We start from the raw sequence: 21,816 nt of genomic DNA on the forward strand, positions 1-21,816 counted from the left end.
TGTGGGCATCGATCCCACTACCTCTCGCATGCTAAGCAAGCACTCTACCTACCATTTGGCTAATTCCCCAGTTGTGTGGACTTGCCACTATGAGCAACCAAGAGGTCCAGTCTTGTCAGGCTATGCGTTGGTGGACTTGTTAGTGTACACGCCAGCAATTGCAGCTCGTGCATCACAACAATTGTGCTGCGCAGCTAGTGGCGGGTTAGCTCAGTTGGTTAGAGCGTGGTGCTAATAAACGCCAAGGTCTTGGGTTGATCCCCATACTGGCCATCGATTATATTTTGAGTGTAAAAATTGTGAGTCACTTGCATGTGTATCGGCATGATGTTTGTGGGGCCTGAAATCGTGTGTGCTACGCTGCTCCTGTGAAGTTAGAGTAATGGTCTTTCTTTTTCATGTGAAATTGTGACCTTAGTCTGACATGAAAGTTGCTTGTGATTGTTACATGACAGTAGGTTTTCGTAAGAGAGAAGCTGCATGAAGTGTGAACTGGAGCATTCTTGGATCCTCAAAAAGAATGTGTTTTGGAGAATGTGGGCATCGATCCCACTACCTCTCGCAATGCTAAGCAAGCACTCTACCATTTGAGCTAATTCCCAGTTGTGCTGGACTTGCCACTATGAGCAACCAAGAGGGTCCAGTCTGGTCAGGCTATGCTGTTGGTGGACTTGTTAGTGTACACGCCAGCAATTGCAGATGCTCGGTGCATCTCAACAATTGTGCTGCGCAGCTAGTGGCTGGTTAGCTCAGTTGGTTAGAGCGTGGTGCTAATAACGCCAAGGTCGTGGTTCGATCCCCTACTGGCCATTGATTATATTTTGAGTGTGAAAATTGTGAGTCACTTGCATGTGTATCGTCATGAGTGTCACAGAATGAGACTAAGCAGCTAGCCGAAATAGCTCAGTTGGGAGAGCGTTAGACTGAAGATCTAAAGGTCCCTGGTTCGATCCCGGGTTTCGGCATTAGATGTTGTCCCTTCTTTGTGTTCTGCTTTGAGGAAAGTTCACACAGCTGTGTTTGTGGGCCTGAATCGTGTGTGCTACGCTACGCTGCTCTTGTGAATGTAAGTAATGTCTTTCTTTTTCATGTGAAATTGTGACCTTAGTCTGACATGAAAGTTGCTTGTGATTGTTACATGACAGTAGGTTTTCGTAAGAGAAAGCTGCATGAAGTGTAAACTGGAGCATTCTTGGATCCTCAAAAAGAATGTGTTTTTGGAGAATGTGGGCATCGATCCCACTACCTCTCGCATGCTAAGCAAGCACTCTACCATTTGAGCTAATTCCCCAGTTGTCTGGACTTGCCACTATGAGCAACCAAGAGGGTCCAGTCTTGTCAGGCTATGCTGTTGGTGGACTTGTTAGTGTACACGCCAGCAATTGCAGATGCTCGGTGCATCTCAACAATTGTGCTGCGCAGCTAGTGGCTGGTTAGCTCAGTTGGTTAGAGCGTGGTGCTAATAACGCCAAGGTCGTGGGTTCGATCCCCATACTGGCCATCGATTATATTTTGAGTGTGAAAATTGTGAGTCACTTGCATGTGTATCGTCATGAGTGTTTGTGGGCCTGAATCGTGTGTGCTACGCTGCTCCTGTGAATTTAAGTAATGTCTTTCTTTTTCATGTGAAATTGTGACCTTAGTCTGACATGAAAGTTGCTCGTGATTGTTACATGACAGTAGGTTTTCGTAAGAGAAAGCTGCATGAAGTGTGAACTGGAGCATTCTTGGATCCTCAAAAAGAATGTGTTTTTGGAGAATGTGGGCATCGATCCCACTACCTCTCGCATGCTAAGCAAGCACTCTACCATTTGAGCTAATTCCCCAGTTGTGCTGGACTTGCCACTATGAGCAACCAAGAGGGTCCAGTCTGGTCAGGCTATGCTGTTGGTGGACTTGTTAGTGTACACGCCAGCAATTGCAGATGCTCGGTGCATCTCAACAATTGTGCTGCGTAGCTAGTGGCTGGTTAGCTCAGTTGGTTAGAGCGTGGTGCTAATAACGCCAAGGTCGTGGGTTCGATCCCCATACTGGCCATTGATTATATTTTGAGTGTGAAAATTGTGAGTCACTTGCATGTGTATCGTCATGAGTGTCACAGAATGAGACTAAGCAGCTAGCCGAAATAGCTCAGTTGGGAGAGCGTTAGACTGAAGATCTAAAGGTCCCTGGTTCGATCCCGGGTTTCGGCATTAGATGTTGTCCCTTCTTTGTGTTCTGCTTTGAGGAAAGTTCACACAGCTGTGTTTGTGGGCCTGAATCGTGTGTGCTACGCTACGCTGCTCTTGTGAATGTAAGTAATGTCTTTCTTTTTCATGTGAAATTGTGACCTTAGTCTGACATGAAAGTTGCTTGTGATTGTTACATGACAGTAGGTTTTCGTAAGAGAAAGCTGCATGAAGTGTAAACTGGAGCATTCTTGGATCCTCAAAAAGAATGTGTTTTTGGAGAATGTGGGCATCGATCCCACTACCTCTCGCATGCTAAGCAAGCACTCTACCATTTGAGCTAATTCCCCAGTTGTGTGGACTTGCCACTATGAGCAACCAAGAGGGTCCAGTCTTGTCAGGCTATGCTGTTGGTGGACTTGTTAGTGTACACGCCAGCAATTGCAGATGCTCGGTGCATCTCAACAATTGTGCTGCGCAGCTAGTGGCTGGTTAGCTCAGTTGGTTAGAGCGTGGTGCTAATAACGCCAAGGTCGTGGGTTCGATCCCCATACTGGCCATCGATTATATTTTGAGTGTGAAAATTGTGAGTCACTTGCATGTGTATCGTCATGAGTGTTTGTGGGCCTGAATCGTGTGTGCTACGCTGCTCTTGTGAATGTAAGTAATGTCTTTCTTTTTCATGTGAAATAGTGACCTTAGTCTGACATGAAAGTTGCTTGTGATTGTTACATGACAGTAGGTTTTCGTAAGAGAAAGCTGCATGAAGTGTAAACTGGAGCATTCTTGGATCCTCAAAAAGATCGTGTTTTTGGAGAATGTGGGCATCGATACCACTACCTCTCGCATGCTAAGCAAGCACTCTACCATTTGAGCTAATTCCCCAGTTGTGTGGACTTGCCACTATGAGCAACCAAGAGGGTCCAGTCTTGTCAGGCTATGCTGTTGGTGGACTTGTTAGAGTAAACGCCAGCAATTGCAGATGCTCGGTGCATCTCAACAATTGTGCTGCGTAGCTAGTGGCTGGTTAGCTCAGTTGGTTAGAGCGTGGTGCTAATAACGCCAAGGTCTTGGGCTCGATCCCCATACTGGCCATCGCTTATATTTTGAGTGTGAAAATTGTGTGTCACTTGCATGTGTATCGTCATGAGTGTTTGTGGGCCTGAATCGTGTGTGCTATGCTGCTCCTGTGAATGTAAGTAATGTCTTTCTTTTTCATGTGAAATTGTGACCTTAGTCTGACATGAAAGTTGCTTGTGATTGTTACATGACAGTAGGTTTTCGTAAGAGAAAGCTGCATGAAGTGTAAACTGGAGCATTCTTGGATCCTCAAAAAGAATGTGTTTTTGGAGAATGTGGGCATCGATCCCACTACCTCTCGCATGCTAAGCAAGCACTCTACCATTTGAGCTAATTCCCCAGTTGTGTGGACTTGCCACTATGAGCAACCAAGAGGGTCCAGTCTTGTCAGGCTATGCTGTTGGTGGACTTGTTAGTGTACACGCCAGCAATTGCAGATGCTCGGTGCATCTCAACAATTGTGCTGCGTAGCTAGTGGCTGGTTAGCTCAGTTGGTTAGAGCGTGGTGCTAATAACGCCAAGGTCGTGGGTTCGATCCCCATACTGGCCATCGATTATATTTTGAGTGTGAAAATTGTGAGTCACTTGCATGTGTATCGTCATGAGTGTTTGTGGGCCTGAATCGTGTGTGCTACGCTGCTCCTGTGAATGTAAGTAATGTCTTTCTTTTTCATGTGAAATTGTGACCTTAGTCTGACATGAAAGTTGCTTGTGATTGTTACATGACAGTAGGTTTTCGTAAGAGAAAGCTGCATGAAGTGTGAACTGGAGCATTCTTGGATCCTCAAAAAGAATGTGTTTTTGGAGAATGTGGGCATCGATCCCACTACCTCTCGCATGCTAAGCAAGCACTCTACCATTTGAGCTAATTCCCCAGTTGTGTGGACTTGCCACTATGAGCAACCAAGAGGGTCCAGTCTGGTCAGGCTATGCTGTTGGTGGACTTGTTAGTGTACACGCCAGCAATTGCAGATGCTCGGTGCATCTCAACAATTGTGCTGCGTAGCTAGTGGCTGGTTAGCTCAGTTGGTTAGAGCGTGGTGCTAATAACGCCAAGGTCGTGGGTTCGATCCCCATACTGGCCATTGATTATATTTTGAGTGTGAAAATTGTGAGTCACTTGCATGTGTATCGTCATGAGTGTCACAGAATGAGACTAAGCAGCTAGCCGAAATAGCTCAGTTGGGAGAGCGTTAGACTGAAGATCTAAAGGTCCCTGGTTCGATCCCGGGTTTCGGCATTAGATGTTGTCCCTTCTTTGTGTTCTGCTTTGAGGAAAGTTCACACAGCTGTGTTTGTGGGCCTGAATCGTGTGTGCTACGCTACGCTGCTCTTGTGAATGTAAGTAATGTCTTTCTTTTTCATGTGAAATTGTGACCTTAGTCTGACATGAAAGTTGCTTGTGATTGTTACATGACAGTAGGTTTTCGTAAGAGAAAGCTGCATGAAGTGTAAACTGGAGCATTCTTGGATCCTCAAAAAGAATGTGTTTTTGGAGAATGTGGGCATCGATCCCACTACCTCTCGCATGCTAAGCAAGCACTCTACCATTTGAGCTAATTCCCCAGTTGTGTGGACTTGCCACTATGAGCAACCAAGAGGGTCCAGTCTTGTCAGGCTATGCTGTTGGTGGACTTGTTAGTGTACACGCCAGCAATTGCAGATGCTCGGTGCATCTCAACAATTGTGCTGCGCAGCTAGTGGCTGGTTAGCTCAGTTGGTTAGAGCGTGGTGCTAATAACGCCAAGGTCGTGGGTTCGATCCCCATACTGGCCATCGATTATATTTTGAGTGTGAAAATTGTGAGTCACTTGCATGTGTATCGTCATGAGTGTTTGTGGGCCTGAATCGTGTGTGCTACGCTGCTCCTGTGAATTTAAGTAATGTCTTTCTTTTTCATGTGAAATTGTGACCTTAGTCTGACATGAAAGTTGCTCGTGATTGTTACATGACAGTAGGTTTTCGTAAGAGAAAGCTGCATGAAGTGTGAACTGGAGCATTCTTGGATCCTCAAAAAGAATGTGTTTTTGGAGAATGTGGGCATCGATCCCACTACCTCTCGCATGCTAAGCAAGCACTCTACCATTTGAGCTAATTCCCCAGTTGTCTGGACTTGCCACTATGAGCAACCAAGAGGGTCCAGTCTGGTCAGGCTATGCTGTTGGTGGACTTGTTAGTGTACACGCCAGCAATTGCAGATGCTCGGTGCATCTCAACAATTGTGCTGCGTAGCTAGTGGCTGGTTAGCTCAGTTGGTTAGAGCGTGGTGCTAATAACGCCAAGGTCGTGGGTTCGATCCCCATACTGGCCATCGATTATATTTTGAGTGTGAAAATTGTGAGTCACTTGCATGTGTATCGTCATGAGTGTCACAGAATGAGACTAAGCAGCTAGCCGAAATAGCTCAGTTGGGAGAGCGTTAGACTGAAGATCTAAAGGTCCCTGGTTCGATCCCGGGTTTCGGCATTAGATGTTGTCCCTTCTTTGTGTTCTGCTTTGAGGAAAGTTCACACAGCTGTGTTTGTGGGCCTGAATCGTATGTGCTACGCTACGCTGCTCTTGTGAATGTAAGTAATGTCTTTCTTTTTCATGTGAAATTGTGACCTTAGTCTGACATGAAAGTTGCTTGTGATTGTTACATGACAGTAGGTTTTCGTAAGAGAAAGCTGCATGAAGTGTAAACTGGAGCATTCTTGGATCCTCAAAAAGAACGTGTTTTTGGAGAATGTGGGCATCGATCCCACTACCTCTCGCATGCTAAGCAAGCACTCTACCATTTGAGCTAATTCCCCAGTTGTGTGGACTTGCCACTATGAGCAACCAAGAGGGTCCAGTCTTGTCAGGCTATGCTGTTGGTGGACTTGTTAGTGTACACGCCAGCAATTGCAGATGCTCGGTGCATCTCAACAATTGTGCTGCGCAGCTAGTGGCTGGTTAGCTCAGTTGGTTAGAGCGTGGTGCTAATAACGCCAAGGTCGTGGGTTCGATCCCCATACTGGCCATCGATTATATTTTGAGTGTGAAAATTGTGAGTCACTTGCATGTGTATCGTCATGAGTGTTTGTGGGCCTGAATCGTGTGTGCTACGCTGCTCCTTGTGAATGTAAGTAATGTCTTTCTTTTTCATGTGAAATTGTGACCTTAGTCTGACATGAAAGTTGCTTGTGATTGTTACATGACAGTAGGTTTTCGTAAGAGAAAGCTGCATGAAGTGTGAACTGGAGCATTCTTGGATCCTCAAAAAGAATGTGTTTTTGGAGAATGTGGGCATCGATCCCACTACCTCTCGCATGCTAAGCAAGCACTCTACCATTTGAGCTAATTCCCCAGTTGTCTGGACTTGCCACTATGAGCAACCAAGAGGGTCCAGTCTTGTCAGGCTATGCTGTTGGTGGACTTGTTAGAGTAAACGCCAGCAATTGCAGATGCTCGGTGCATCTCAACAATTGTGCTGCGTAGCTAGTGGCTGGTTAGCTCAGTTGGTTAGAGCGTGGTGCTAATAACGCCAAGGTCGTGGGTTCGATCCCCATACTGGCCATCGATTATATTTTGAGTGTGAAAATTGTGAGTCACTTGCATGTGTATCGTCATGAGTGTTTGTGGGCCTGAATCGTGTGTGCTACGCTGCTCCTGTGAATGTAAGTAATGTCTTTCTTTTTCATGTGAAATTGTGACCTTAGTCTGACATGAAAGTTGCTTGTGATTGTTACATGACAGTAGGTTTTCGTAAGAGAAAGCTGCATGAAGTGTAACTGGAGCATTCTTGGATCCTCAAAAAGAATGTGTTTTTGGAGAATGTGGGCATCGATCCCACTACCTCTCGCATGCTAAGCAAGCACTCTACCATTTGAGCTAATTCCCCAGTTGTGTGGACTTGCCACTATGAGCAACCAAGAGGGTCCAGTCTTGTCAGGCTATGCTGTTGGTGGACTTGTTAGAGTAAACGCCAGCAATTGCAGATGCTCGGTGCATCTCAACAATTGTGCTGCGTAGCTAGTGGCTGGTTAGCTCAGTTGGTTAGAGCGTGGTGCTAATAACGCCAAGGTCGTGGGTTCGATCCCCATACTGGCCATCGATTATATTTTGAGTGTGAAAATTGTGAGTCACTTGCATGTGTATCGTCATGAGTGTTTGTGGGCCTGAATCGTGTGTGCTACGCTGCTCTTGTGAATGTAAGTAATGTCTTTCTTTTTCATGTGAAATTGTGACCTTAGTCTGACATGAAAGTTGCTTGTGATTGTTACATGACAGTAGGTTTTCGTAAGAGAAAGCTGCATGAAGTGTAAACTGGAGCATTCTTGGATCCTCAAAAAGAATGTGTTTTTGGAGAATGTGGGCATCGATCCCACTACCTCTCGCATGCTAAGCAAGCACTCTACCATTTGAGCTAATTCCCCAGTTGTGTGGACTTGCCACTATGAGCAACCAAGAGGGTCCAGTCTTGTCAGGCTATGCTGTTGGTGGACTTGTTAGTGTACACGCCAGCAATTGCAGATGCTCGGTGCATCTCAACAATTGTGCTGCGCAGCTAGTGGCTGGTTAGCTCAGTTGGTTAGAGCGTGGTGCTAATAACGCCAAGGTCGTGGGTTCGATCCCCATACTGGCCATCGATTATATTTTGAGTGTGAAAATTGTGAGTCACTTGCATGTGTATCGTCATGAGTGTTTGTGGGCCTGAATCGTGTGTGCTACGCTGCTCCTGTGAATGTAAGTAATGTCTTTCTTTTTCATGTGAAATTGTGACCTTAGTCTGACATGAAAGTTGCTTGTGATTGTTACATGACAGTAGGTTTTCGTAAGAGAAAGCTGCATGAAGTGTAAACTGGAGCATTCTTGGATCCTCAAAAAGAACGTGTTTTTGGAGAATGTGGGCATCGATCCCACTACCTCTCGCATGCTAAGCAAGCACTCTACCATTTGAGCTAATTCCCCAGTTGTGTGGACTTGCCACTATGAGCAACCAAGAGGGTCCAGTCTTGTCAGGCTATGCTGTTGGTGGACTTGTTAGTGTACACGCCAGCAATTGCAGATGCTCGGTGCATCTCAACAATTGTGCTGCGCAGCTAGTGGCTGGTTAGCTCAGTTGGTTAGAGCGTGGTGCTAATAACGCCAAGGTCGTGGGTTCGATCCCCATACTGGCCATCGATTATATTTTGAGTGTGAAAATTGTGAGTCACTTGCATGTGTATCGTCATGAGTGTTTGTGGGCCTGAATCGTGTGTGCTACGCTGCTCCTTGTGAATGTAAGTAATGTCTTTCTTTTTCATGTGAAATTGTGACCTTAGTCTGACATGAAAGTTGCTTGTGATTGTTACATGACAGTAGGTTTTCGTAAGAGAAAGCTGCATGAAGTGTAAACTGGAGCATTCTTGGATCCTCAAAAAGAATGTGTTTTTGGAGAATGTGGGCATCGATCCCACTACCTCTCGCATGCTAAGCAAGCACTCTACCATTTGAGCTAATTCCCCAGTTGTGTGGACTTGCCACTATGAGCAACCAAGAGGGTCCAGTCTTGTCAGGCTATGCTGTTGGTGGACTTGTTAGTGTACACGCCAGCAATTGCAGATGCTCGGTGCATCTCAACAATTGTGCTGCGCAGCTAGTGGCTGGTTAGCTCAGTTGGTTAGAGCGTGGTGCTAATAACGCCAAGGTCGTGGGTTCGATCCCCATACTGGCCATCGATTATATTTTGAGTGTGAAAATTGTGAGTCACTTGCATGTGTATCGTCATGAGTGTTTGTGGGCCTGAATCGTGTGTGCTACGCTGCTCCTGTGAATGTAAGTAATGTCTTTCTTTTTCATGTGAAATTGTGACCTTAGTCTGACATGAAAGTTGCTTTTGATTGTTACATGACAGTAGGTTTTCGTAAGAGAAAGCTGCATGAAGTGTGAACTGGAGCATTCTTGGATCCTCAAAAAGAATGTGTTTTTGGAGAATGTGGGCATCGATCCCACTACCTCTCGCATGCTAAGCAAGCACTCTACCATTTGAGCTAATTCCCCAGTTGTGTGGACTTGCCACTATGAGCAACCAAGAGGGTCCAGTCTGGTCAGGCTATGCTGTTGGTGGACTTGTTAGTGTACACGCCAGCAATTGCAGATGCTCGGTGCATCTCAACAATTGTGCTGCGTAGCTAGTGGCTGGTTAGCTCAGTTGGTTAGAGCGTGGTGCTAATAACGCCAAGGTCGTGGGTTCGATCCCCATACTGGCCATTGATTATATTTTGAGTGTGAAAATTGTGAGTCACTTGCATGTGTATCGTCATGAGTGTCACAGAATGAGACTAAGCAGCTAGCCGAAATAGCTCAGTTGGGAGAGCGTTAGACTGAAGATCTAAAGGTCCCTGGTTCGATCCCGGGTTTCGGCATTAGATGTTGTCCCTTCTTTGTGTTCTGCTTTGAGGAAAGTTCACACAGCTGTGTTTGTGGGCCTGAATCGTGTGTGCTACGCTACGCTGCTCTTGTGAATGTAAGTAATGTCTTTCTTTTTCATGTGAAATTGTGACCTTAGTCTGACATGAAAGTTGCTTGTGATTGTTACATGACAGTAGGTTTTCGTAAGAGAAAGCTGCATGAAGTGTAAACTGGAGCATTCTTGGATCCTCAAAAAGATCGTGTTTTTGGAGAATGTGGGCATCGATACCACTACCTCTCGCATGCTAAGCAAGCACTCTACCATTTGAGCTAATTCCCCAGTTGTGTGGACTTGCCACTATGAGCAACCAAGAGGGTCCAGTCTTGTCAGGCTATGCTGTTGGTGGACTTGTTAGTGTACACGCCAGCAATTGCAGATGCTCGGTGCATCTCAACAATTGTGCTGCGCAGCTAGTGGCTGGTTAGCTCAGTTGGTTAGAGCGTGGTGCTAATAACGCCAAGGTCGTGGGTTCGATCCCCATACTGGCCATCGATTATATTTTGAGTGTGAAAATTGTGAGTCACTTGCATGTGTATCGTCATGAGTGTTTGTGGGCCTGAATCGTGTGTGCTACGCTGCTCCTGTGAATGTAAGTAATGTCTTTCTTTTTCATGTGAAATTGTGACCTTAGTCTGACATGAAAGTTGCTTGTGATTGTTACATGACAGTAGGTTTTCGTAAGAGAAAGCTGCATGAAGTGTAAACTGGAGCATTCTTGGATCCTCAAAAAGAACGTGTTTTTGGAGAATGTGGGCATCGATCCCACTACCTCTCGCATGCTAAGCAAGCACTCTACCATTTGAGCTAATTCCCCAGTTGTCTGGACTTGCCACTATGAGCAACCAAGAGGGTCCAGTCTTGTCAGGCTATGCTGTTGGTGGACTTGTTAGTGTACACGCCAGCAATTGCAGATGCTCGGTGCATCTCAACAATTGTGCTGCGTAGCTAGTGGCTGGTTAGCTCAGTTGGTTAGAGCGTGGTGCTAATAACGCCAAGGTCTTGGGCTCGATCCCCATACTGGCCATTGCTTATATTTTGAGTGTGAAAATTGTGTGTCACTTGCATGTGTATCGTCATGAGTGTTTGTGGGCCTGAATCGTGTGTGCTATGCTGCTCCTGTGAATGTAAGTAATGTCTTTCTTTTTCATGTGAAATTGTGACCTTAGTCTGACATGAAAGTTGCTTGTGATTGTTACATGACAGTAGGTTTTCGTAAGAGAAAGCTGCATGAAGTGTGAACTGGAGCATTCTTGGATCCTCAAAAAGAATGTGTTTTTGGAGAATGTGGGCATCGATCCCACTACCTCTCGCATGCTAAGCAAGCACTCTACCATTTGAGCTAATTCCCCAGTTGTCTGGACTTGCCACTATGAGCAACCAAGAGGGTCCAGTCTGGTCAGGCTATGCTGTTGGTGGACTTGTTAGTGTACACGCCAGCAATTGCAGATGCTCGGTGCATCTCAACAATTGTGCTGCGTAGCTAGTGGCTGGTTAGCTCAGTTGGTTAGAGCGTGGTGCTAATAACGCCAAGGTCGTGGGTTCGATCCCCATACTGGCCATTGATTATATTTTGAGTGTGAAAATTGTGAGTCACTTGCATGTGTATCGTCATGAGTGTCACAGAATGAGTACTAAGCAGCTAGCCGAAATAGCTCAGTTGGGAGAGCGTTAGACTGAAGATCTAAAGGTCCCTGGTTCGATCCCGGGTTTCGGCATTAGATGTTGTCCCTTCTTTGTGTTCTGCTTTGAGGAAAGTTCACACAGCTGTGTTTGTGGGCCTGAATCGTGTGTGCTACGCTACGCTGCTCTTGTGAATGTAAGTAATGTCTTTCTTTTTCATGTGAAATTGTGACCTTAGTCTGACATGAAAGTTGCTTGTGATTGTTACATGACAGTAGGTTTTCGTAAGAGAAAGCTGCATGAAGTGTAAACTGGAGCATTCTTGGATCCTCAAAAAGAACGTGTTTTTGGAGAATGTGGGCATCGATCCCACTACCTCTCGCATGCTAAGCAAGCACTCTACCATTTGAGCTAATTCCCCAGTTGTGTGGACTTGCCACTATGAGCAACCAAGAGGGTCCAGTCTTGTCAGGCTATGCTGTTGGTGGACTTGTTAGTGTACACGCCAGCAATTGCAGATGCTCGGTGCATCTCAACAATTGTGCTGCGCAGCTAGTGGCTGGTTAGCTCAGTTGGTTAGAGCGTGGTGCTAATAACGCCAAGGTCGTGGGTTCGATCCCCATACTGGCCATCGATTATATTTTGAGTGTGAAAATTGTGAGTCACTTGCATGTGTATCGTCATGAGTGTTTGTGGGCCTGAATCGTGTGTGCTACGCTGCTCTTGTGAATGTAAGTAATGTCTTTCTTTTTCATGTGAAATTGTGACCTTAGTCTGACATGAAAGTTGCTTGTGATTGTTACATGACAGTAGGTTTTCGTAAGAGAAAGCTGCATGAAGTGTAAACTGGAGCATTCTTGGATCCTCAAAAAGAACGTGTTTTTGGAGAATGTGGGCATCGATCCCACTACCTCTCGCATGCTAAGCAAGCACTCTACCATTTGAGCTAATTCCCCAGTTGTGTGGACTTGCCACTATGAGCAACCAAGAGGGTCCAGTCTGGTCAGGCTATGCTGTTGGTGGACTTGTTAGTGTACACGCCAGCAATTGCAGATGCTCGGTGCATCTCAACAATTGTGCTGCGTAGCTAGTGGCTGGTTAGCTCAGTTGGTTAGAGCGTGGTGCTAATAACGCCAAGGTCGTGGGTTCGATCCCCATACTGGCCATCGATTATATTTTGAGTGTGAAAATTGTGAGTCACTTGCATGTGTATCGTCATGAGTGTTTGTGGGCCTGAATCGTGTGTGCTATGCTGCTCCTGTGAATGTAAGTAATGTCTTTCTTTTTCATGTGAAATTGTGACCTTAGTCTGACATGAAAGTTGCTTTTGATTGTTACATGACAGTAGGTTTTCGTAAGAGAAAGCTGCATGAAGTGTGAACTGGAGCATTCTTGGATCCTCAAAAAGAATGTGTTTTTGGAGAATGTGGGCATCGATCCCACTACCTCTCGCATGCTAAGCAAGCACTCTACCATTTGAGCTAATTCCCCAGTTGTCTGGACTTGCCACTATGAGCAACCAAGAGGGTCCAGTCTGGTCAGGCTATGCTGTTGGTGGACTTGTTAGTGTACACGCCAGCAATTGCAGATGCTCGGTGCATCTCAACAATTGTGCTGCGTAGCTAGTGGCTGGTTAGCTCAGTTGGTTAGAGCGTGGTGCTAATAACGCCAAGGTCGTGTGTTCGATCCCCATACTGGCCATTGATTATATTTTGAGTGTGAAAATTGTTAGTCACTTGCATGTGTATCGTCATGAGTGTCACAGAATGAGTCTAAGCAGCTAGCCGAAATAGCTCAGTTGGGAGAGCGTTAGACTGAAGATCTAAAGGTCCCTGGTTCAATCCCGGGTTTCGGCATTAGATGTTGTCCCTTCTTTGTGTTCTGCTTTGAGGAAAGTTCACACAGCTGTGTTTGTGGGCCTGAATCGTGTGTGCTACGCTACGCTGCTCTTGTGAATGTAAGTAATGTCTTTCTTTTTCATGTGAAATTGTGACCTTAGTCTGACATGAAAGTTGCTTGTGATTGTTACATGACAGTAGGTTTTCGTAAGAGAAAGCTGCATGAAGTGTAAACTGGAGCATTCTTGGATCCTCAAAAAGAATGTGTTTTTGGAGAATGTGGGCATCGATCCCACTACCTCTCGCATGCTAAGCAAGCACTCTACCATTTGAGCTAATTCCCCAGTTGTGTGGACTTGCCACTATGAGCAACCAAGAGGGTCCAGTCTTGTCAGGCTATGCTGTTGGTGGACTTGTTAGTGTACACGCCAGCAATTGCAGATGCTCGGTGCATCTCAACAATTGTGCTGCGCAGCTAGTGGCTGGTTAGCTCAGTTGGTTAGAGCGTGGTGCTAATAACGCCAAGGTCGTGGGTTCGATCCCCATACTGGCCATCGATTATATTTTGAGTGTGAAAATTGTGAGTCACTTGCATGTGTATCGTCATGAGTGTTTGTGGGCCTGAATCGTGTGTGCTACGCTGCTCTTGTGAATGTAAGTAATGTCTTTCTTTTTCATGTGAAATAGTGACCTTAGTCTGACATGAAAGTTGCTTGTGATTGTTACATGACAGTAGGTTTTCGTAAGAGAAAGCTGCATGAAGTGTAAACTGGAGCATTCTTGGATCCTCAAAAAGAACGTGTTTTTGGAGAATGTGGGCATCGATCCCACTACCTCTCGCATGCTAAGCAAGCACTCTACCATTTGAGCTAATTCCCCAGTTGTCTGGACTTGCCACTATGAGCAACCAAGAGGGTCCAGTCTTGTCAGGCTATGCTGTTGGTGGACTTGTTAGTGTACACGCCAGCAATTGCAGATGCTCGGTGCATCTCAACAATTGTGCTGCGTAGCTAGTGGCTGGTTAGCTCAGTTGGTTAGAGCGTGGTGCTAATAACGCCAAGGTCGTGGGTTCGATCCCCATACTGGCCATCGATTATATTTTGAGTGTGAAAATTGTGAGTCACTTGCATGTGTATCGTCATGAGTGTTTGTGGGCCTGAATCGTGTGTGCTACGCTGCTCTTGTGAATGTAAGTAATGTCTTTCTTTTTCATGTGAAATTGTGACCTTAGTCTGACATGAAAGTTGCTTGTGATTGTTACATGACAGTAGGTTTTCGTAAGAGAAAGCTGCATGAAGTGTGAACTGGAGCATTCTTGGATCCTCAAAAAGAATGTGTTTTTGGAGAATGTGGGCATCGATCCCACTACCTCTCGCATGCTAAGCAAGCACTCTACCATTTGAGCTAATTCCCCAGTTGTCTGGACTTGCCACTATGAGCAACCAAGAGGGTCCAGTCTGGTCAGGCTATGCTGTTGGTGGACTTGTTAGTGTACACGCCAGCAATTGCAGATGCTCGGTGCATCTCAACAATTGTGCTGCGTAGCTAGTGGCTGGTTAGCTCAGTTGGTTAGAGCGTGGTGCTAATAACGCCAAGGTCGTGGGTTCGATCCCCATACTGGCCATTGATTATATTTTGAGTGTGAAAATTGTGAGTCACTTGCATGTGTATCGTCATGAGTGTCACAGAATGAGTCTAAGAAGCTAGCCGAAATAGCTCAGTTGGGAGAGCGTTAGACTGAAGATCTAAAGGTCCCTGGTTCGATCCCGGGTTTCGGCATTAGATGTTGTCCCTTCTTTGTGTTCTGCTTTGAGGAAAGTTCACACAGCTGTGTTTGTGGGCCTGAATCGTGTGTGCTACGCTACGCTGCTCTTGTGAATGTAAGTAATGTCTTTCTTTTTCATGTGAAATTGTGACCTTAGTCTGACATGAAAGTTGCTTGTGATTGTTACATGACAGTAGGTTTTCGTAAGAGAAAGCTGCATGAAGTGTAAACTGGAGCATTCTTGGATCCTCAAAAAGAACGTGTTTTTGGAGAATGTGGGCATCGATCCCACTACCTCTCGCATGCTAAGCAAGCACTCTACCATTTGAGCTAATTCCCCAGTTGTGTGGACTTGCCACTATGAGCAACCAAGAGGGTCCAGTCTTGTCAGGCTATGCTGTTGGTGGACTTGTTTGTGTACACGCCAGCAATTGCAGATGCTCGGTGCATCTCAACAATTGTGCTGCGCAGCTAGTGGCTGGTTAGCTCAGTTGGTTAGAGCGTGGTGCTAATAACGCCAAGGTCGTGGGTTCGATCCCCATACTGGCCATCGATTATATTTTGAGTGTGAAAATTGTGAGTCACTTGCATGTGTATCGTCATGAGTGTTTGTGGGCCTGAATCGTGTGTGCTACGCTGCTCTTGTGAATGTAAGTAATGTCTTTCTTTTTCATGTGAAATTGTGACCTTAGTCTGACATGAAAGTTGCTTGTGATTGTTACATGACAGTAGGTTTTCGTAAGAGAAAGCTGCATGAAGTGTGAACTGGAGCATTCTTGGATCCTCAAAAAGAATGTGTTTTTGGAGAATGTGGGCATCGATCCCACTACCTCTCGCATGCTAAGCAAGCACTCTACCATTTGAGCTAATTCCCCAGTTGTGTGGACTTGCCACTATGAGCAACCAAGAGGGTCCAGTCTTGTCAGGCTATGCTGTTGGTGGACTTGTTAGTGTACACGCCAGCAATTGCAGATGCTCGGTGCATCTCAACAATTGTGCTGCGTAGCTAGTGGCTGGTTAGCTCAGTTGGTTAGAGCGTGGTGCTAATAACGCCAAGGTCGTGGGTTCGATCCCCATACTGGCCATCGATTATATTTTGAGTGTGAAAATTGTGAGTCACTTGCATGTGTATCGTCATGAGTGTTTGTGGGCCTGAATCGTGTGTGCTACGCTGCTCCTGTGAATGTAAGTAATGTCTTTCTTTTTCATGTGAAATTGTGACCTTAGTCTGACATGAAAGTTGCTTGTGATTGTTACATGACAGTAGGTTTTCGTAAGAGAAAGCTGCATGAAGTGTGAACTGGAGCATTCTTGGATCCTCAAAAAGAATGTGTTTTTGGAGAATGTGGGCATCGATCCCACTACCTCTCGCATGCTAAGCAAGCACTCTACCATTTGAGCTAATTCCCCAGTTGTCTGGACTTGCCACTATGAGCAACCAAGAGGGTCCAGTCTGGTCAGGCTATGCTGTTGGTGGACTTGTTAGTGTACACGCCAGCAATTGCAGATGCTCGGTGCATCTCAACAATTGTGCTGCGTAGCTAGTGGCTGGTTAGCTCAGTTGGTTAGAGCGTGGTGCTAATAACGCCAAGGTCGTGGGTTCGATCCCCATACTGGCCATTGATTATATTTTGAGTGTGAAAATTGTGAGTCACTTGCATGTGTATCGTCATGAGTGTCACAGAATGAGTCTAAGCAGCTAGCCGAAATAGCTCAGTTGGGAGAGCGTTAGACTGAAGATCTAAAGGTCCCTGGTTCGATCCCGGGTTTCGGCATTAGATGTTGTCCCTTCTTTGTGTTCTGCTTTGAGGAAAGTTCACACAGCTGTGTTTGTGGGCCTGAATCGTGTGTGCTACGCTGCTCTTGTGAATGTAAGTAATGTCTTTCTTTTTCATGTGAAATTGTGACCTTAGTCTGACATGAAAGTTGCTTGTGATTGTTACATGACAGTAGGTTTTCGTAAGAGAAAGCTGCATGAAGTGTAAACTGGAGCATTCTTGGATCCTCAAAAAGAACGTGTTTTTGGAGAATGTGGGCATCGATCCCACTACCTCTCGCATGCTAAGCAAGCACTCTACCATTTGAGCTAATTCCCCAGTTGTGTGGACTTGCCACTATGAGCAACCAAGAGGGTCCAGTCTTGTCAGGCTATGCTGTTGGTGGACTTGTTAGTGTACACGCCAGCAATTGCAGATGCTCGGTGCATCTCAACAATTGTGCTGCGCAGCTAGTGGCTGGTTAGCTCAGTTGGTTAGAGCGTGGTGCTAATAACGCCAAGGTCGTGGGTTCGATCCCCATACTGGCCATTGATTATATTTTGAGTGTGAAAATTGTGAGTCACTTGCATGTGTATCGTCATGAGTGTTTGTGGGCCTGAATCGTGTGTGCTATGCTGCTCCTGTGAATGTAAGTAATGTCTTTCTTTTTCATGTGAAATTGTGACCTTAGTCTGACATGAAAGTTGCTTGTGATTGTTACATGACAGTAGGTTTTCGTAAGAGAAAGCTGCATGAAGTGTAAACTGGAGCATTCTTGGATCCTCAAAAAGAAGTGTTTTTGGAGAATGTGGGCATCGATCCCACTACCTCTCGCATGCTAAGCAAGCACTCTACCATTTGAGCTAATTCCCCAGTTGTCTGGACTTGCCACTATGAGCAACCAAGAGGGTCCAGTCTTGTCAGGCTATGCTGTTGGTGGACTTGTTAGTGTACACGCCAGCAATTGCAGATGCTCGGTGCATCTCAACAATTGTGCTGCGCAGCTAGTGGCTGGTTAGCTCAGTTGGTTAGAGCGTGGTGCTAATAACGCCAAGGTCGTGGGTTCGATCCCCATACTGGCCATCGATTATATTTTGAGTGTGAAAATTGTGAGTCACTTGCATGTGTATCGTCATGAGTGTTTGTGGGCCTGAATCGTGTGTGCTACTGCTGCTCCTGTGAATGTAAGTAATGTCTTTCTTTTTCATGTGAAATTGTGACCTTAGTCTGACATGAAAGTTGCTTTTGATTGTTACATGACAGTAGGTTTTCGTAAGAGAAAGCTGCATGAAGTGTGAACTGGAGCATTCTTGGATCCTCAAAAAGAATGTGTTTTTGGAGAATGTGGGCATCGATCCCACTACCTCTCGCATGCTAAGCAAGCACTCTACCATTTGAGCTAATTCCCCAGTTGTCTGGACTTGCCACTATGAGCAACCAAGAGGGTCCAGTCTGGTCAGGCTATGCTGTTGGTGGACTTGTTAGTGTACACGCCAGCAATTGCAGATGCTCGGTGCATCTCAACAATTGTGCTGCGTAGCTAGTGGCTGGTTAGCTCAGTTGGTTAGAGCGTGGTGCTAATAACGCCAAGGTCGTGGGTTCGATCCCCATACTGGCCATTGATTATATTTTGAGTGTGAAAATTGTGAGTCACTTGCATGTGTATCGTCATGAGTGTCACAGAATGAGTCTAAGCAGCTAGCCGAAATAGCTCAGTTGGGAGAGCGTTAGACTGAAGATCTAAAGGTCCCTGGTTCGATCCCGGGTTTCGGCATTAGATGTTGTCCCTTCTTTGTGTTCTGCTTTGAGGAAAGTTCCCACAGCTGTGTTTGTGGGCCTGAATCGTGTGTGCTACGCTGCTCTTGTGAATGTAAGTAATGTCTTTCTTTTTCATGTGAAATTGTGACCTTAGTCTGACATGAAAGTTGCTTGTGATTGTTACATGACAGTAGGTTTTCGTAAGAGAAAGCTGCATGAAGTGTAAACTGGAGCATTCTTGGATCCTCAAAAAGAATGTGTTTTTGGAGAATGTGGGCATCGATCCCACTACCTCTCGCATGCTAAGCAAGCACTCTACCATTTGAGCTAATTCCCCAGTTGTGTGGACTTGCCACTATGAGCAACCAAGAGGGTCCAGTCTTGTCAGGCTATGCTGTTGGTGGACTTGTTAGTGTACACGCCAGCAATTGCAGATGCTCGGTGCATCTCAACAATTGTGCTGCGCTAGCTAGTGGCTGGTTAGCTCAGTTGGTTAGAGCGTGGTGCTAATAACGCCAAGGTCGTGGGTTCGATCCCCATACTGGCCATCGATTATATTTTGAGTGTGAAAATTGTGAGTCACTTGCATGTGTATCGTCATGAGTGTTTGTGGGCCTGAATCGTGTGTGCTATGCTGCTCCTGTGAATGTAAGTAATGTCTTTCTTTTTCATGTGAAATTGTGACCTTAGTCTGACATGAAAGTTGCTTGTGATTGTTACATGACAGTAGGTTTTCGTAAGAGAAAGCTGCATGAAGTGTAAACTGGAGCATTCTTGGATCCTCAAAAAGAACGTGTTTTTGGAGAATGTGGGCATCGATCCCACTACCTCTCGCATGCTAAGCAAGCACTCTACCATTTGAGCTAATTCCCCAGTTGTCTGGACTTGCCACTATGAGCAACCAAGAGGGTCCAGTCTTGTCAGGCTATGCTGTTGGTGGACTTGTTAGTGTACACGCCAGCAATTGCAGATGCTCGGTGCATCTCAACAATTGTGCTGCGCAGCTAGTGGCTGGTTAGCTCAGTTGGTTAGAGCGTGGTGCTAATAACGCCAAGGTCGTGTGTTCGATCCCCATATTGGCCATCGATTATATTTTGAGTGTGAAAATTGTGAGTCACTTGCATGTGTATCGTCATGAGTGTTTGTGGGCCTGAATCGTGTGTGCTACGCTGCTCTTGTGAATGTAAGTAATGTCTTTCTTTTTCATGTGAAATTGTGACCTTAGTCTGACATGAAAGTTGCTTTTGATTGTTACATGACAGTAGGTTTTCGTAAGAGAAAGCTGCATGAAGTGTGAACTGGAGCATTCTTGGATCCTCAAAAGAATGTGTTTTTGGAGAATGTGGGCATCGATCCCACTACCTCTCGCATGCTAAGCAAGCACTCTACCATTTGAGCTAATTCCCCAGTTGTGTGGACTTGCCACTATGAGCAACCAAGAGGGTCCAGTCTGGTCAGGCTATGCTGTTGGTGGACTTGTTAGTGTACACGCCAGCAATTGCAGATGCTCGGTGCATCTCAACAATTGTGCTGCGTAGCTAGTGGCTGGTTAGCTCAGTTGGTTAGAGCGTGGTGCTAATAACGCCAAGGTCGTGGGTTCGATCCCCATACTGGCCATTGATTATATTTTGAGTGTGAAAATTGTGAGTCACTTGCATGTGTATCGTCATGAGTGTCACAGAATGAGTACTAAGCAGCTAGCCGAAATAGCTCAGTTGGGAGAGCGTTAGACTGAAGATCTAAAGGTCCCTGGTTCGATCCCGGGTTTCGGCATTAGATGTTGTCCCTTCTTTGTGTTCTGCTTTGAGGAAAGTTCACACAGCTGTGTTTGTGGGCCTGAATCGTGTGTGCTACGCTACGCTGCTCTTGTGAATGTAAGTAATGTCTTTCTTTTTCATGTGAAATTGTGACCTTAGTCTGACATGAAAGTTGCTTGTGATTGTTACATGACAGTAGGTTTTCGTAAGAGAAAGCTGCATGAAGTGTAACTGGAGCATTCTTGGATCCTCAAAAAGAATGTGTTTTTGGAGAATGTGGGCATCGATCCCACTACCTCTCGCATGCTAAGCAAGCACTCTACCATTTGAGCTAATTCCCCAGTTGTGTGGACTTGCCACTATGAGCAACAAGAGGGTCCAGTCTTGTCAGGCTATGCTGTTGGTGGACTTGTTAGTGTACACGCCAGCAATTGCAGATGCTCGGTGCATCTCAACAATTGTGCTGCGCAGCTAGTGGCTGGTTAGCTCAGTTGGTTAGAGCGTGGTGCTAATAACGCCAAGGTCGTGGGTTCGATCCCCATACTGGCCATCGATTATATTTTGAGTGTGAAAATTGTGAGTCACTTGCATGTGTATCGTCATGAGTGTTTGTGGGCCTGAATCGTGTGTGCTACGCTGCTCTTGTGAATGTAAGTAATGTCTTTCTTTTTCATGTGAAATTGTGACCTTAGTCTGACATGAAAGTTGCTCGTGATTGTTACATGACAGTAGGTTTTCGTAAGAGAAAGCTGCATGAAGTGTGAACTGGAGCATTCTTGGATCCTCAAAAGAATGTGTTTTGGAGAATGTGGGCATCGATCCCACTACCTCTCGCATGCTAAGCAAGCACTCTACCATTTGAGCTAATTCCCCAGTTGTGTGGACTTGCCACTATGAGCAACCAAGAGGGTCCAGTCTGGTCAGGCTATGCTGTTGGTGGACTTGTTAGTGTACACGCCAGCAATTGCAGATGCTCGGTGCATCTCAACAATTGTGCTGCGTAGCTAGTGGCTGGTTAGCTCAGTTGGTTAGAGCGTGGTGCTAATAACGCCAAGGTCGTGGGTTCGATCCCCATACTGGCATTGATTATATTTTGAGTGTGAAAATGTGAGTCACTGCATGTGTATCGTCATGAGTGTCACAGAATGAGACTAAGCAGCTAGCCGAAATAGCTCAGTTTGGGAGAGCGTTAGACTGAAGATCTAAGCGGTCCTGTTCGATCCCGGGTTTCGGCATTAGATGTTGTCCCTTCTTGTGTTGCTTTGAGGAAGTTCACACAGCTGTGTTTGTGGGCCTGAATCGTGTGTGCTACGCTGCTCTTGTGAATGTAAGTAATGTCTTTCTTTTTCATGTGAAATTGTGACCTTAGTCTGACATGAAAGTTGCTTGTGATTGTTACATGACAGTAGGTTTTCGTAAGAGAAAGCTGCATGAAGTGTAAACTGGAGCATTCTTGGATCCTCAAAAAGAATGTGTTTTTGGAGAATGTGGGCATCGATCCCACTACCTCTCGCATGCTAAGCAAGCACTCTACCATTTGAGCTAATTCCCCAGTTGTGTGGACTTGCCACTATGAGCAACCAAGAGGGTCCAGTCTTGTCAGGCTATGCTGTTGGTGGACTTGTTAGTGTACACGCCAGCAATTGCAGATGCTCGGT

The 21,816-nt window shown here is 45.7% G+C and overlaps 47 non-coding genes across 47 annotated transcripts; all 47 read left to right on the forward strand.

Moving 5' to 3' along the window:
* The first annotated feature begins 738 nt into the window (after window positions 1–738).
* Window positions 739–810, forward strand: trnai-aau (transfer RNA isoleucine (anticodon AAU)). Its single transcript has one exon. It is a non-coding gene; the product is annotated as a tRNA-Ile (tRNA).
* An 82-nt stretch (window positions 811–892) lies between these two features.
* Window positions 893–965, forward strand: trnaf-gaa (transfer RNA phenylalanine (anticodon GAA)). Its single transcript has one exon. It is a non-coding gene; the product is annotated as a tRNA-Phe (tRNA).
* A 462-nt stretch (window positions 966–1,427) lies between these two features.
* On the forward strand, window positions 1,428–1,501 carry trnai-aau (transfer RNA isoleucine (anticodon AAU)). The gene has a single exon. It is a non-coding gene; the product is annotated as a tRNA-Ile (tRNA).
* A 462-nt stretch (window positions 1,502–1,963) lies between these two features.
* On the forward strand, window positions 1,964–2,037 carry trnai-aau (transfer RNA isoleucine (anticodon AAU)). The gene has a single exon. It is a non-coding gene; the product is annotated as a tRNA-Ile (tRNA).
* An 82-nt stretch (window positions 2,038–2,119) lies between these two features.
* trnaf-gaa (transfer RNA phenylalanine (anticodon GAA)) lies at window positions 2,120–2,192 on the forward strand. Its single transcript has one exon. It is a non-coding gene; the product is annotated as a tRNA-Phe (tRNA).
* A 462-nt stretch (window positions 2,193–2,654) lies between these two features.
* Window positions 2,655–2,728, forward strand: trnai-aau (transfer RNA isoleucine (anticodon AAU)). The gene has a single exon. It is a non-coding gene; the product is annotated as a tRNA-Ile (tRNA).
* Window positions 2,729–3,189: 461 nt separating this feature from the next.
* On the forward strand, window positions 3,190–3,263 carry trnai-aau (transfer RNA isoleucine (anticodon AAU)). The gene has a single exon. It is a non-coding gene; the product is annotated as a tRNA-Ile (tRNA).
* A 461-nt stretch (window positions 3,264–3,724) lies between these two features.
* On the forward strand, window positions 3,725–3,798 carry trnai-aau (transfer RNA isoleucine (anticodon AAU)). The gene has a single exon. It is a non-coding gene; the product is annotated as a tRNA-Ile (tRNA).
* A 461-nt stretch (window positions 3,799–4,259) lies between these two features.
* trnai-aau (transfer RNA isoleucine (anticodon AAU)) lies at window positions 4,260–4,333 on the forward strand. Its single transcript has one exon. It is a non-coding gene; the product is annotated as a tRNA-Ile (tRNA).
* Window positions 4,334–4,415: 82 nt separating this feature from the next.
* Window positions 4,416–4,488, forward strand: trnaf-gaa (transfer RNA phenylalanine (anticodon GAA)). The gene has a single exon. It is a non-coding gene; the product is annotated as a tRNA-Phe (tRNA).
* A 462-nt stretch (window positions 4,489–4,950) lies between these two features.
* Window positions 4,951–5,024, forward strand: trnai-aau (transfer RNA isoleucine (anticodon AAU)). The gene has a single exon. It is a non-coding gene; the product is annotated as a tRNA-Ile (tRNA).
* A 461-nt stretch (window positions 5,025–5,485) lies between these two features.
* On the forward strand, window positions 5,486–5,559 carry trnai-aau (transfer RNA isoleucine (anticodon AAU)). Its single transcript has one exon. It is a non-coding gene; the product is annotated as a tRNA-Ile (tRNA).
* Window positions 5,560–5,641: 82 nt separating this feature from the next.
* On the forward strand, window positions 5,642–5,714 carry trnaf-gaa (transfer RNA phenylalanine (anticodon GAA)). Its single transcript has one exon. It is a non-coding gene; the product is annotated as a tRNA-Phe (tRNA).
* A 462-nt stretch (window positions 5,715–6,176) lies between these two features.
* On the forward strand, window positions 6,177–6,250 carry trnai-aau (transfer RNA isoleucine (anticodon AAU)). The gene has a single exon. It is a non-coding gene; the product is annotated as a tRNA-Ile (tRNA).
* A 462-nt stretch (window positions 6,251–6,712) lies between these two features.
* Window positions 6,713–6,786, forward strand: trnai-aau (transfer RNA isoleucine (anticodon AAU)). The gene has a single exon. It is a non-coding gene; the product is annotated as a tRNA-Ile (tRNA).
* Window positions 6,787–7,246: 460 nt separating this feature from the next.
* trnai-aau (transfer RNA isoleucine (anticodon AAU)) lies at window positions 7,247–7,320 on the forward strand. The gene has a single exon. It is a non-coding gene; the product is annotated as a tRNA-Ile (tRNA).
* Window positions 7,321–7,781: 461 nt separating this feature from the next.
* On the forward strand, window positions 7,782–7,855 carry trnai-aau (transfer RNA isoleucine (anticodon AAU)). The gene has a single exon. It is a non-coding gene; the product is annotated as a tRNA-Ile (tRNA).
* A 461-nt stretch (window positions 7,856–8,316) lies between these two features.
* On the forward strand, window positions 8,317–8,390 carry trnai-aau (transfer RNA isoleucine (anticodon AAU)). The gene has a single exon. It is a non-coding gene; the product is annotated as a tRNA-Ile (tRNA).
* Window positions 8,391–8,852: 462 nt separating this feature from the next.
* On the forward strand, window positions 8,853–8,926 carry trnai-aau (transfer RNA isoleucine (anticodon AAU)). The gene has a single exon. It is a non-coding gene; the product is annotated as a tRNA-Ile (tRNA).
* A 461-nt stretch (window positions 8,927–9,387) lies between these two features.
* trnai-aau (transfer RNA isoleucine (anticodon AAU)) lies at window positions 9,388–9,461 on the forward strand. Its single transcript has one exon. It is a non-coding gene; the product is annotated as a tRNA-Ile (tRNA).
* An 82-nt stretch (window positions 9,462–9,543) lies between these two features.
* Window positions 9,544–9,616, forward strand: trnaf-gaa (transfer RNA phenylalanine (anticodon GAA)). Its single transcript has one exon. It is a non-coding gene; the product is annotated as a tRNA-Phe (tRNA).
* Window positions 9,617–10,078: 462 nt separating this feature from the next.
* Window positions 10,079–10,152, forward strand: trnai-aau (transfer RNA isoleucine (anticodon AAU)). Its single transcript has one exon. It is a non-coding gene; the product is annotated as a tRNA-Ile (tRNA).
* Window positions 10,153–10,613: 461 nt separating this feature from the next.
* trnai-aau (transfer RNA isoleucine (anticodon AAU)) lies at window positions 10,614–10,687 on the forward strand. The gene has a single exon. It is a non-coding gene; the product is annotated as a tRNA-Ile (tRNA).
* A 461-nt stretch (window positions 10,688–11,148) lies between these two features.
* trnai-aau (transfer RNA isoleucine (anticodon AAU)) lies at window positions 11,149–11,222 on the forward strand. Its single transcript has one exon. It is a non-coding gene; the product is annotated as a tRNA-Ile (tRNA).
* Window positions 11,223–11,305: 83 nt separating this feature from the next.
* Window positions 11,306–11,378, forward strand: trnaf-gaa (transfer RNA phenylalanine (anticodon GAA)). The gene has a single exon. It is a non-coding gene; the product is annotated as a tRNA-Phe (tRNA).
* Window positions 11,379–11,840: 462 nt separating this feature from the next.
* trnai-aau (transfer RNA isoleucine (anticodon AAU)) lies at window positions 11,841–11,914 on the forward strand. The gene has a single exon. It is a non-coding gene; the product is annotated as a tRNA-Ile (tRNA).
* A 461-nt stretch (window positions 11,915–12,375) lies between these two features.
* trnai-aau (transfer RNA isoleucine (anticodon AAU)) lies at window positions 12,376–12,449 on the forward strand. The gene has a single exon. It is a non-coding gene; the product is annotated as a tRNA-Ile (tRNA).
* A 461-nt stretch (window positions 12,450–12,910) lies between these two features.
* trnai-aau (transfer RNA isoleucine (anticodon AAU)) lies at window positions 12,911–12,984 on the forward strand. The gene has a single exon. It is a non-coding gene; the product is annotated as a tRNA-Ile (tRNA).
* Window positions 12,985–13,066: 82 nt separating this feature from the next.
* Window positions 13,067–13,139, forward strand: trnaf-gaa (transfer RNA phenylalanine (anticodon GAA)). Its single transcript has one exon. It is a non-coding gene; the product is annotated as a tRNA-Phe (tRNA).
* Window positions 13,140–13,601: 462 nt separating this feature from the next.
* trnai-aau (transfer RNA isoleucine (anticodon AAU)) lies at window positions 13,602–13,675 on the forward strand. Its single transcript has one exon. It is a non-coding gene; the product is annotated as a tRNA-Ile (tRNA).
* Window positions 13,676–14,136: 461 nt separating this feature from the next.
* Window positions 14,137–14,210, forward strand: trnai-aau (transfer RNA isoleucine (anticodon AAU)). Its single transcript has one exon. It is a non-coding gene; the product is annotated as a tRNA-Ile (tRNA).
* A 461-nt stretch (window positions 14,211–14,671) lies between these two features.
* Window positions 14,672–14,745, forward strand: trnai-aau (transfer RNA isoleucine (anticodon AAU)). Its single transcript has one exon. It is a non-coding gene; the product is annotated as a tRNA-Ile (tRNA).
* Window positions 14,746–14,827: 82 nt separating this feature from the next.
* On the forward strand, window positions 14,828–14,900 carry trnaf-gaa (transfer RNA phenylalanine (anticodon GAA)). Its single transcript has one exon. It is a non-coding gene; the product is annotated as a tRNA-Phe (tRNA).
* A 462-nt stretch (window positions 14,901–15,362) lies between these two features.
* trnai-aau (transfer RNA isoleucine (anticodon AAU)) lies at window positions 15,363–15,436 on the forward strand. The gene has a single exon. It is a non-coding gene; the product is annotated as a tRNA-Ile (tRNA).
* Window positions 15,437–15,897: 461 nt separating this feature from the next.
* Window positions 15,898–15,971, forward strand: trnai-aau (transfer RNA isoleucine (anticodon AAU)). Its single transcript has one exon. It is a non-coding gene; the product is annotated as a tRNA-Ile (tRNA).
* Window positions 15,972–16,432: 461 nt separating this feature from the next.
* trnai-aau (transfer RNA isoleucine (anticodon AAU)) lies at window positions 16,433–16,506 on the forward strand. The gene has a single exon. It is a non-coding gene; the product is annotated as a tRNA-Ile (tRNA).
* An 82-nt stretch (window positions 16,507–16,588) lies between these two features.
* Window positions 16,589–16,661, forward strand: trnaf-gaa (transfer RNA phenylalanine (anticodon GAA)). Its single transcript has one exon. It is a non-coding gene; the product is annotated as a tRNA-Phe (tRNA).
* Window positions 16,662–17,118: 457 nt separating this feature from the next.
* On the forward strand, window positions 17,119–17,192 carry trnai-aau (transfer RNA isoleucine (anticodon AAU)). Its single transcript has one exon. It is a non-coding gene; the product is annotated as a tRNA-Ile (tRNA).
* A 460-nt stretch (window positions 17,193–17,652) lies between these two features.
* On the forward strand, window positions 17,653–17,726 carry trnai-aau (transfer RNA isoleucine (anticodon AAU)). The gene has a single exon. It is a non-coding gene; the product is annotated as a tRNA-Ile (tRNA).
* A 462-nt stretch (window positions 17,727–18,188) lies between these two features.
* trnai-aau (transfer RNA isoleucine (anticodon AAU)) lies at window positions 18,189–18,262 on the forward strand. The gene has a single exon. It is a non-coding gene; the product is annotated as a tRNA-Ile (tRNA).
* Window positions 18,263–18,344: 82 nt separating this feature from the next.
* trnaf-gaa (transfer RNA phenylalanine (anticodon GAA)) lies at window positions 18,345–18,417 on the forward strand. The gene has a single exon. It is a non-coding gene; the product is annotated as a tRNA-Phe (tRNA).
* Window positions 18,418–18,875: 458 nt separating this feature from the next.
* On the forward strand, window positions 18,876–18,949 carry trnai-aau (transfer RNA isoleucine (anticodon AAU)). Its single transcript has one exon. It is a non-coding gene; the product is annotated as a tRNA-Ile (tRNA).
* Window positions 18,950–19,410: 461 nt separating this feature from the next.
* trnai-aau (transfer RNA isoleucine (anticodon AAU)) lies at window positions 19,411–19,484 on the forward strand. The gene has a single exon. It is a non-coding gene; the product is annotated as a tRNA-Ile (tRNA).
* A 460-nt stretch (window positions 19,485–19,944) lies between these two features.
* Window positions 19,945–20,018, forward strand: trnai-aau (transfer RNA isoleucine (anticodon AAU)). The gene has a single exon. It is a non-coding gene; the product is annotated as a tRNA-Ile (tRNA).
* An 83-nt stretch (window positions 20,019–20,101) lies between these two features.
* trnaf-gaa (transfer RNA phenylalanine (anticodon GAA)) lies at window positions 20,102–20,174 on the forward strand. Its single transcript has one exon. It is a non-coding gene; the product is annotated as a tRNA-Phe (tRNA).
* A 460-nt stretch (window positions 20,175–20,634) lies between these two features.
* Window positions 20,635–20,708, forward strand: trnai-aau (transfer RNA isoleucine (anticodon AAU)). The gene has a single exon. It is a non-coding gene; the product is annotated as a tRNA-Ile (tRNA).
* A 459-nt stretch (window positions 20,709–21,167) lies between these two features.
* trnai-aau (transfer RNA isoleucine (anticodon AAU)) lies at window positions 21,168–21,241 on the forward strand. The gene has a single exon. It is a non-coding gene; the product is annotated as a tRNA-Ile (tRNA).
* Window positions 21,242–21,816: the final 575 nt, after the last annotated feature.

The sequence above is a fragment of the Salmo trutta genome, unplaced genomic scaffold (assembly GCF_901001165.1).
Source record: "Salmo trutta unplaced genomic scaffold, fSalTru1.1, whole genome shotgun sequence".
In the NCBI taxonomy this organism is placed as follows: domain Eukaryota; kingdom Metazoa; phylum Chordata; class Actinopteri; order Salmoniformes; family Salmonidae; genus Salmo; species Salmo trutta.